The sequence below is a fragment of the Puma concolor genome, chromosome C2, assembly GCF_028749965.1.
Source record: "Puma concolor isolate L17-30 chromosome C2, mPumCon1.1.hap2, whole genome shotgun sequence".
NCBI classification, from domain to species: domain Eukaryota; kingdom Metazoa; phylum Chordata; class Mammalia; order Carnivora; family Felidae; genus Puma; species Puma concolor.
This window is the reverse complement of record NC_141675.1, coordinates 116,734,291-116,743,105: the sequence shown is the minus strand read 5'-3', so window position 1 is coordinate 116,743,105 and position 8,815 is coordinate 116,734,291. Positions and strand designations below refer to the sequence as shown.

The window sequence follows — 8,815 nt, the reverse complement described above, 5'->3', positions numbered from 1 at the left end:
CTATGGCTGATGTCAAAGAGGTTACTGCCTGTGTTCTCCTCTAAGACTTTTATTGATTCAAGTCTCACATTTAGGTCTTTAATCTATTTTGAACTTATTTTTGTGTATGGGGTAAAAAAGTGTCCTGGTTTCATTCTTCTGCATGTTGCTGTCCAGCTTTCCCAACACCTTTTGTTGAAGATACTGTATTTTTCCCATTGTATCTTCTTTTCTGCTTTGTCAAAGATTAGTTGACCATGTAACTGTGGGTTCATTTCTGGGTTTTCTGCTCTGCTCTATCTATTCTGATCTATGTCTCTATTTTTGTGACAGTGCCCTACTGTTTTTTTATCAGTACAGTTATGTAATACAACTTGAAGTCTGTAATTGTGATGCTTCCAGCTTTATTTTTCTGTTCACAGACTTTGAGTCTGGAGTTCTCTCTTGTCCAGCAAGAGAGCAGGCACAGAATTGAATATGAGAGAGGCAAATGTCCAGGAGGAGACAAGAGCCCTGAGTAAGGGTCTTTGCTCAGTGTTTATTAGGATCTGAAGGCTTTCATACATCATGGACATGCAGAAAGAGACAATAAAACAATGATCATTAACTCATGCGTGTGAGAGAAAGGGGGCTTCAAAGGTATGCTTTGGTAGGGGTTAGAGTCAATACACTGGTGCCAAGCAGACAGCCATTTACTTCAGGTACCAGGCACTGTGTCTGTTTATCTTAGCTTTTCTAGGGGCTAAGACAGATAGAGCATGTTGCCTCAGGGTTAACAAGGCATTTTTCTTGCTAATTAGCTCTGGGCATTTTTGCCCTGTAGTGGCTTTCTGCTTTCTGCTTTGTTTTACTTAATGATGAATTCTGGGCGTTTTCACCCTGCTGTGGCACCTTTCCGCCTCTGCTTGTTCTCCCAAGCTTTCATCCTTTTGAAGTGGCTTTCTGCTCTATGCTTTAACACTGAGCACTATTGCCCTGTGGCAGCTTTCCCCCCTAAGCTTTGTTAACCCATTGGTGAGAGAGAGAGAGAGCCCAAGCAGGGGAGGGGCATAGAGCAGAGAGAGAGGGGGAAGGATCCAAAGCAGGCTCTGCACTGACACAGAAAGCCTGATATGGGGCTCAAATTCACGAACTCCAAGATCATGACTGGAGCTGAAGTCAGACACTTAACTGACCACCCAGGTGCCCCTGTTAGGAGTGTTTTGAATACTGATTTAATTTCTTTGCTGGTTATCTGCCTGTTCTCCCTGTTTCAGTTTTGGTAGTTTCTACCATTTCTAGGAATTTATCCATATCTTCCATGTTGTCCTATTTGTTAGCATATAGTTTTTTATAATATTTTCATATAATCGGTTGTATTTCTATGATTTTGGTTACTATTTCTGCTTTCTCACTTGTGATTTTATTTATTTTGGTCCTTTATCTTTTCTTTTTGATAAATCTGGCTAGAAGTTTATCAATTCTACTAATTTTTTCAAAGAACCAGTTCTTGGTCTCTTGGTCTCATTGATCTGTTCTGGGTTTTTTGTTTACTTCTATATTATTTATTTCTGCTCTAATGTGTATGATTTATTTCCTTCTGCTAGCTTTAGGCTTCATTTATTATCTTTTTTCTAGTTCCTTTAGGTGTAAGATTAGGTTGTGTAGTTGAGATTTTTCTTGGTTCTTGAGGTCGACCTGTATTACTATATATTTCCCTCTTAAGACTGCTTTTGCTGCATCCCAAACATCTTGGACTGTTGTTGTTTTCATTTTCATTTGTTCCCATGTATTTTTTTATTTCTTCTTTTATCTCCTGGTTGACCAATTCATTGTTTAGTACCATGTTGTTTAACATTCATATATTTGTGGTCTTTCCAAATTTTTTCTTGTTGTTGACTTCAAGTTTCATAGTGTTGTAGTCAGAAAGGGTGCATAGCATGATTTCAATCTTTTTTTTTAAATTTTTTGAGGCCTGTTTTGACACCTAGCATGTATTATATATTCTAGAGAGTGTTCCATGTGTACTTGAAAAGAGTGTGCATTCTGCTATTTTAGGATGGAACGTTCTAAATATATCTGTTAAGTCCATCTGATCTAGTGTGTCATTCAAAGCCATTGTTTCCCTGTTTATTTTCTGTTAGGATGATCTGTCCACTGATGTAAGTAGGGTGTTAAAGTCCCTTACTATTGTGTTGTTTTCAATGAGTTACTTCAGGTTTGTCATTAATTGTTTTATATATTTGGGTGCCTCATTTTAGAAGCATAAATGTTTATAATTGTTACATCTTCTTGTTTGATTGTCCCTTTATGATTATATAATGCCCTTCTTCATCTCTTTTTACAGTCTGTGTTTTTAAGTCTACTTCGTTTGATGTAAGTATTGCTACTCCAGCTTTCTTTTGACATCCATTTGCATGATAAATATTTGGCATTTTCTCACTTTCAATCTGCAGGTGACTTTACATCTAAAATGAGTCTTTTGTAGGCAGCATACAAATCAGTCTTGTTTATTTATCCATATATCCTATGGTTTTTTTTTTTTTTTTATTGGAGCATTTAGTTCACTTACATTCAGAGTAATTATTTTTATATAAATTTTTGTAATGTTTATTTATTTTTGAGAGAGAGAAAGAGAGAGACAGAGTGCAAGTGGGAGAAGGGCAGATAAAGAGAGAGGGAGTCACAGAATCTGAAGCAGGCTTCAGGCTCTGAGCTGTCAGCACAGAGCCTGATGAGGGGCTCGAACCCATGCACCATGAAATCATGACCTGAGCCAAAATCAGACACCTAACCGACTGACCCACCCAGGAACCCCTAGAGTAATTACTGATAGATATGTATTAATAACTATTTCATTACTAGTTTTGCCATTGTTTCTGGAGATTTTCTCTGTTATTTTCTAGTCTTTGTCACTTTTTGTCTTTCCACTTCCTTTAATATTTCTTGCAGGACTGGTTTAGTGGTCACAAACTCCTTTAGTTTTTGTTTGTCTGGGAAACTATCTCTCCTTCTATTCTGAATGATAGCCTTGCTGTATAGTTTTCTTGGCTGCAGATTTTTTCCATTCAGCACATTGAATATACCATTCTGCTCCCTTCTGACTTGCCAAGTTTCTTTACACTATATTTTACAAATTTAATTACAATATGTCTTGTTGGCCTGTTGTTTCAATTTTGATGGGAGTTCTTTGTGCCTCCTTTTCCTTCCCCAGGTTAGGGAAGTTTTCTGCTATTATTACTTGGGATAAAATGTCTGCCCCCTTTTCTCTCTTCTTCTTCTTCTGAGACTCCTATAGTATAAATTTTATCGTGTTTGATGGGGTCACTGAGTTCCCCAAGTCTATTCTCATGTTTCATAATTCTTTCTTTTGTTCAGCTTCATTATTTTCCATTATTTTGTTTTCTATGTCACTAATTTATTTCTCTGCTTCTTCAAGTCTGTTGTTCATTCCATCAATCCTGCTTACAATCTCAGTTATTGTTTTCTTCATTTCTGATTGATTATTTTTCAACTGTTATCTCTGTGATCAGGGTCTCCCTGATGTCTTCTATTCTGTTCTCCAGCCCAGTGAGAATCCTTATGATTATTGCTTTCTCTTCTCCATCAGGCATGTTACTTGTATCTGTTTCACTTAGGTCTCTGGCTGTGGACTTATCTTGTTCTTTCACTTGGAATAAATTTTTGTGTCTTGGCATTTTGTGCAAGTCTCTACCTCCCCCCTCCCCACCCCCCGTGTTACAAAATCTAGTTATACTCTTTCTCAATGTAATGGCCTTATGAAGAAGAGTTCCTGTAGTGCCCAGGACCTGGCACAGCAGGGAGTGTATCTGGTGTGTGGTGCATGTGTTCTATGTTGTGTTTTCACTGCTCTATCCTTCAGGCCAATCATCTGCAAGGGCTACCCTTGCCTGTAGTGGGCAGTATTTGGTCCCTGCCCTGAATATGGTTGAGTTTTAATTAGGTATGCTCTGCTCTGCTTGTTAAATGAGACCTGACACCAACTCCACCAGAACTGAAGCCCTGCAGAACTCTGGTCAGAGATGTGGTGTGAGCAGGGTTTGTGTTGGTCTTCTTGGGGAGGGACTGGGGCAAGCTTGATTGATTATGGCAGATCCATAGGAGCTAAGGGAGTGGGGTTAATGTAAGTTAGGCAGCCTATGGCAGTGCTGTGTTGCTTCCCACAGGTGGCGCTGTGTTTACGTTGAGGAACTTGTGAGGGAAATAGTACTGGTCAGCTCCTTTGTTCCCAGAGAGGCATCTCTGTGAATGCTGCCTCTTAGGGATACACTCTGAGAAGACCTAGGGAGCCCCAGGCATTTTTCAGACTGCTGTTTCTATGCTGTCTGCCCCTGGGTTGTTTACCTGTCTTTTCTCCAGGAGCAGCACAGTGTCCTTTCAGCCAAGCTCATGGGCCTTTAAAACTCCAGGGTTTTTTTTTTTTTTTTTTTTTTTTTAATTTTTTTTTTCAATGTTTATTTATTTTTGGGACAGAGAGAGACAGAGGATGAACGGGGGAGGAGCAGAGAGAGAGGGAGACACAGAATCAGAAACAGGCTCCAGGCTCTGAGCCATCAGCCCAGAGCCCGATGCGGGGCTTGAACTCACGGACCGCGAGATCGTGACCTGGCTGAAGTCGGATGCTTAACCGACTGCGCCACCCAGGCGCCCCTAAAACTCCAGGGTTTAAGCTCCACTGATTGCAAGAACTCATGAAATTCCACCCCTTTTGTTTACCAAGCCAGTGGCTTTGAGGAAGCATTCTCCTGTGTGCTCCCCTGTGTGCCCCTCTCTCACCCTTTCCTGTGACCACAGCTCCCTCCTCTCCACAGCACTTTGCTTCTCCCCCAAAACCCCATCTCTGTACTTACTACCTTCTTCATTGTGGCCTCTTCTCTCCCTTTAGTTCTGGAGCTTGTTCTGTCAGTCTTCGGGTCACTTTCTGGGGCATGTAAGATGATTTGATAGTTATCTAGTTGTGTTCATGGGATGAAAGGAGACTTCTATGGTCTAAGTAGCTGACAATTGGTATTTTTTTTATTGTAATATAAGTGCCTGACATTAAGATTTTGATTCCTGAGGCATCTATTTAAAAGGGTTCTGTCTTGAATTCGTTTGTACTTTTTTGAAGTGTGATGTATATCATTATTGAGCTCAGTAATTTTGATGGTTTGTTTCCATTTATTCCTCTAATGTTAGGAATGTGTAAAATTTTGATTAAGTGCAAAGAAAACAATTGAGGAACATCTTGGGAATTGATTTTCTTGTGACAAAGTAGTAGTAGTTGGTAGTAACAGGCAAAAACAACTAGTTTTAGAAAAAAATATAGTCTCTTCTTACACTTCTAATATGTGAGTATTCATATCTACAAAGTGAAACTACTTTAGAAATCAGAACAAAAATAAGATTGCACTGAGTGCATGATTTGATAGTTCCTTTTAAAAAAAATATTGATTCCATTTATTTCCTTTCTACATACTTTACAAGAGGAAAAACTGGCTATTATCCTTAAGATGAAAAGCATGTAAAATCATGCTCCATAAGTCTCAGCTCCCATAAAAAGCAATAAATAAATAAATAAATAAATAAAGCAGTAAGACAAAGGCAGATATAAAAAAAAAAAATCATCATTTAATTAAATACCTCCAAGAAATTTTAAAATATTTATTGGACACAATTAAGGCAGGCCATCTATTTTTCCACAGTTTTACTTGTATGTAGTTTCTACTTCATTTTTTGACAATTGAGAATACATTGAGATATTTGTTGTTTCTTTTTTTGTTTCATAAAACAAGCATGTGCCTCATAAGAATTGTCCAAAGCAGAGTTCATTTGAATCTTCAGTTAAAAGGCAGAACTGAATTGCTTTCCAGTTCAGCCCCAGACATTTTCCAGTTGAAGTATCAAAGGAGAGGTTACCTGTGTCTGCCACCACTGACTGAAGTATCACACACATGGCACAGACTTACCACTTTGTGGAGGTCTTTCCAAAGGAGGGTTTAAGTCTCCACAAAGGTTTCCTAGAGTGTATAACACAAAATCCTAATTTTTTAGACTTTAAAATGTGTTGCATTATTGGAAAACATTATGAGGTTCAAATTGGAAAGCACTGAGGTAAGTAATACTAACCTATTCTCTTTACTGCAAGATTTTTCTGAGACTGCCATTTTGATGCCATTATAAAGAACAAAGAGAACTCTTTTTCTTGGCACCTCAGGTAGTGGGCTGCTTCAGGATGAAGCTGAACATCTCTTTCCCAGCTCCTGGCTGTCAGAAACTCATTGAAGTAGACGATGAACACAACCTTGGTATGTTTTATGAGAAACAAATGGCCACAGAAGTTGCTGCTGATGCTTTAGGGGAATAATGGAAGGGTTACGTGGTCCGAATCACTGGTGGCAATAACAAACGAGGCTCCCCCATGAAGCAGGGGGTTTTGACACTGGCCGTGTCCGCCTACTGCTGAGTAAGGGGCATTCCTGCTACCGACCAATGAGGACTGGAGAAAGAAATCACAAATCCATTCGGGGTTGCATTGTGGATGCCCATCTCAGTGTTGTCAACTGGGTCATTGTGAATAAAGGGGAGAAGGATATTCCTGGACTCACTGATACTACTGTGCCTTGTCGTCTGGGGCCCAAAAGAGCTAGCAGAATCTGCAAGTTTTCAATCTCTTGAAGGAAGATAACGTCTGTCAGTGTGTGTGAGAAAGCCCCTAAACCAAGAAGGTAAGAAACCTCGACCCAAAGCATCCAAGATTCAGCATCTTGTTACTCCATGTGTCCTCCAACACAAACGTTGGCACATTGCTTTGAAGAAGCAGCCCCAGAAGAAAAACAAGGAAGAGGCTCAGAATATGCTAAGCTTTTGGCCAGGAGAATGAAGGAGGCCAAAGAAAAACACAAGGAACAGATTGCCAAGAGACAGAGGCTGTCTTCGCCGAGAGCTTCTACTGCAAAGTCTGAGTCCAGTCAGAGAAGAGAGTGTTGTAAGAGGAACAAATGAATAAGATCAGACATCAGAATGAATGAATGAATGAGTGACTAGCAAAAATATAGTTTATCATGTAATGCCTACTAAAATAAGTTGAACACAGTATGATTTTTTAATGAATATTGCTAATTAGTCTCTCCCTGCTCCCAGCACTTTAACTAAATGATTGTTTTAGGTAACAGGTTTTATTTCAGGACTAGTAGAGATACTATTTTTTTTTTTTTTTTTTTGGAACTTATTTATCCTGGATTTCTCCATGAGTAAGGTGACAAGATATTTCAAAAAGGTTAGTAGTTTCCAAGGATCTTAAGGAGAGATGCTGTTTAGTGGAGTTTAAAAATAAAGAACAGCATTTGTACTGTTTTATGAATTTGGGATTCATCAGTTTATTGGTAATTGTTAAATATATGGAAAATCAGGAGATATTGGATGTGGGGGACAAAACTATAAAAAAAAGAAGAAAGACCTGAGTCTACAATGCTGGAGAACATCAATGTTTAAGAACCATGTGAAAAGAGATGTCAAAAGGGAAATGAAAAGGCATGAGTCAGACTGGTAGAGGAAAAGAATAAATATTAGGAAAAGATAATTTCTAATAATAAATAATAATACTGTATTCTAGTAACAGCTTGATATATATTGACACAGGGAAGTCTGTGTATTATAAGATTGTTGCACACTTACATTTATAATTTTTCTAAAACCTTTATTAATTTATAAGCTAAAATTGAAGTTACATAGCATATGTTTTCTCTACACCACGTTTGTGTATATGCGTGTGTCTGACTGTATAAAATATCCTGTGAATGCATTGAATTATTTTTACCAATCAATTTATACAGAAGTCAGATTCTATTATAATCAGAATCAATTATTATGCTGTGGTAGTTAGCTGTAGCAAAGAATGTGTTTATAAAATATTAAAAGGGCTCCCAGGGACTTACACTTTATTCATTAATTTTTTAAACTTACAATTTTGAGAAAGTTTATATGTTTGTAAAATACAGAGAATAATATGAATCTACATGAGGGCATCATACAATTTCAACAATTATTAAGTCATCTCATTTTATCAGCAATATTTTACAACATAGATTTAACATATAAAGACGCTATTTAAAAAAATGAGCTGCCATACCATTATTGCTGTTAAAAAGCTGAGGTTTTTAAAGCAGTGCAACACAAATTGAATATTTGACATAAAATCTCAAATATTCCAACATTTCTCACCTATAGTTTAGCTTAATATCATCAAATGTCTAGTCAGTGCTCAAATTTACTCAATTGTTTCATAAACATGTACATATGTGCTTCTTATTTGCTATGTATGTTTATTTACTTATTTATTTATGGTTAAGAATTGTTTGTTTGAACCAGGATCTCATACGTTTTAAACATGGCAATTGGCTATTATATCTATGAAATACATATATATATACATATATATATGTGTGTGTGTATATATATATGTATGTTTATGTATATATATATGTATATATATATATATATATATATATATATACACACACACACACACATATATTCTACAGATTCCTCCTTGATAACATTTGTTCTCCTTGAACATTTTGTTGAAGAAGTTGAGTCATATTTTCCATAGAGTTTTCACAATCTGAATTTTTTTATTGCATCCTCATGCTATACTTGAACTCATTTTTGTATCTCTGTATTTGATATATCTTTTACACATTTTCATAAATATTTCCTATAAGTACGGATTTCATACCTTTCCTCTATAAATTGGTACTTAGATCTACTATATTGCCTATATATTATTACTTAGATATTGGACTATTTTTCAATTTTTGGTCAAGAATAGCTCTTGATTGTGGTAATTTCATCAGGA

General features: G+C 37.1%; 1 pseudogene; it reads left to right on the top strand.

The window, feature by feature from the left end:
• The first annotated feature begins 6,184 nt into the window (after positions 1-6,184).
• On the top strand, positions 6,185-6,995 carry LOC112849825 (small ribosomal subunit protein eS6 pseudogene; annotated as a pseudogene).
• The last annotated feature ends 1,820 nt before the right edge of the window (positions 6,996-8,815 follow it).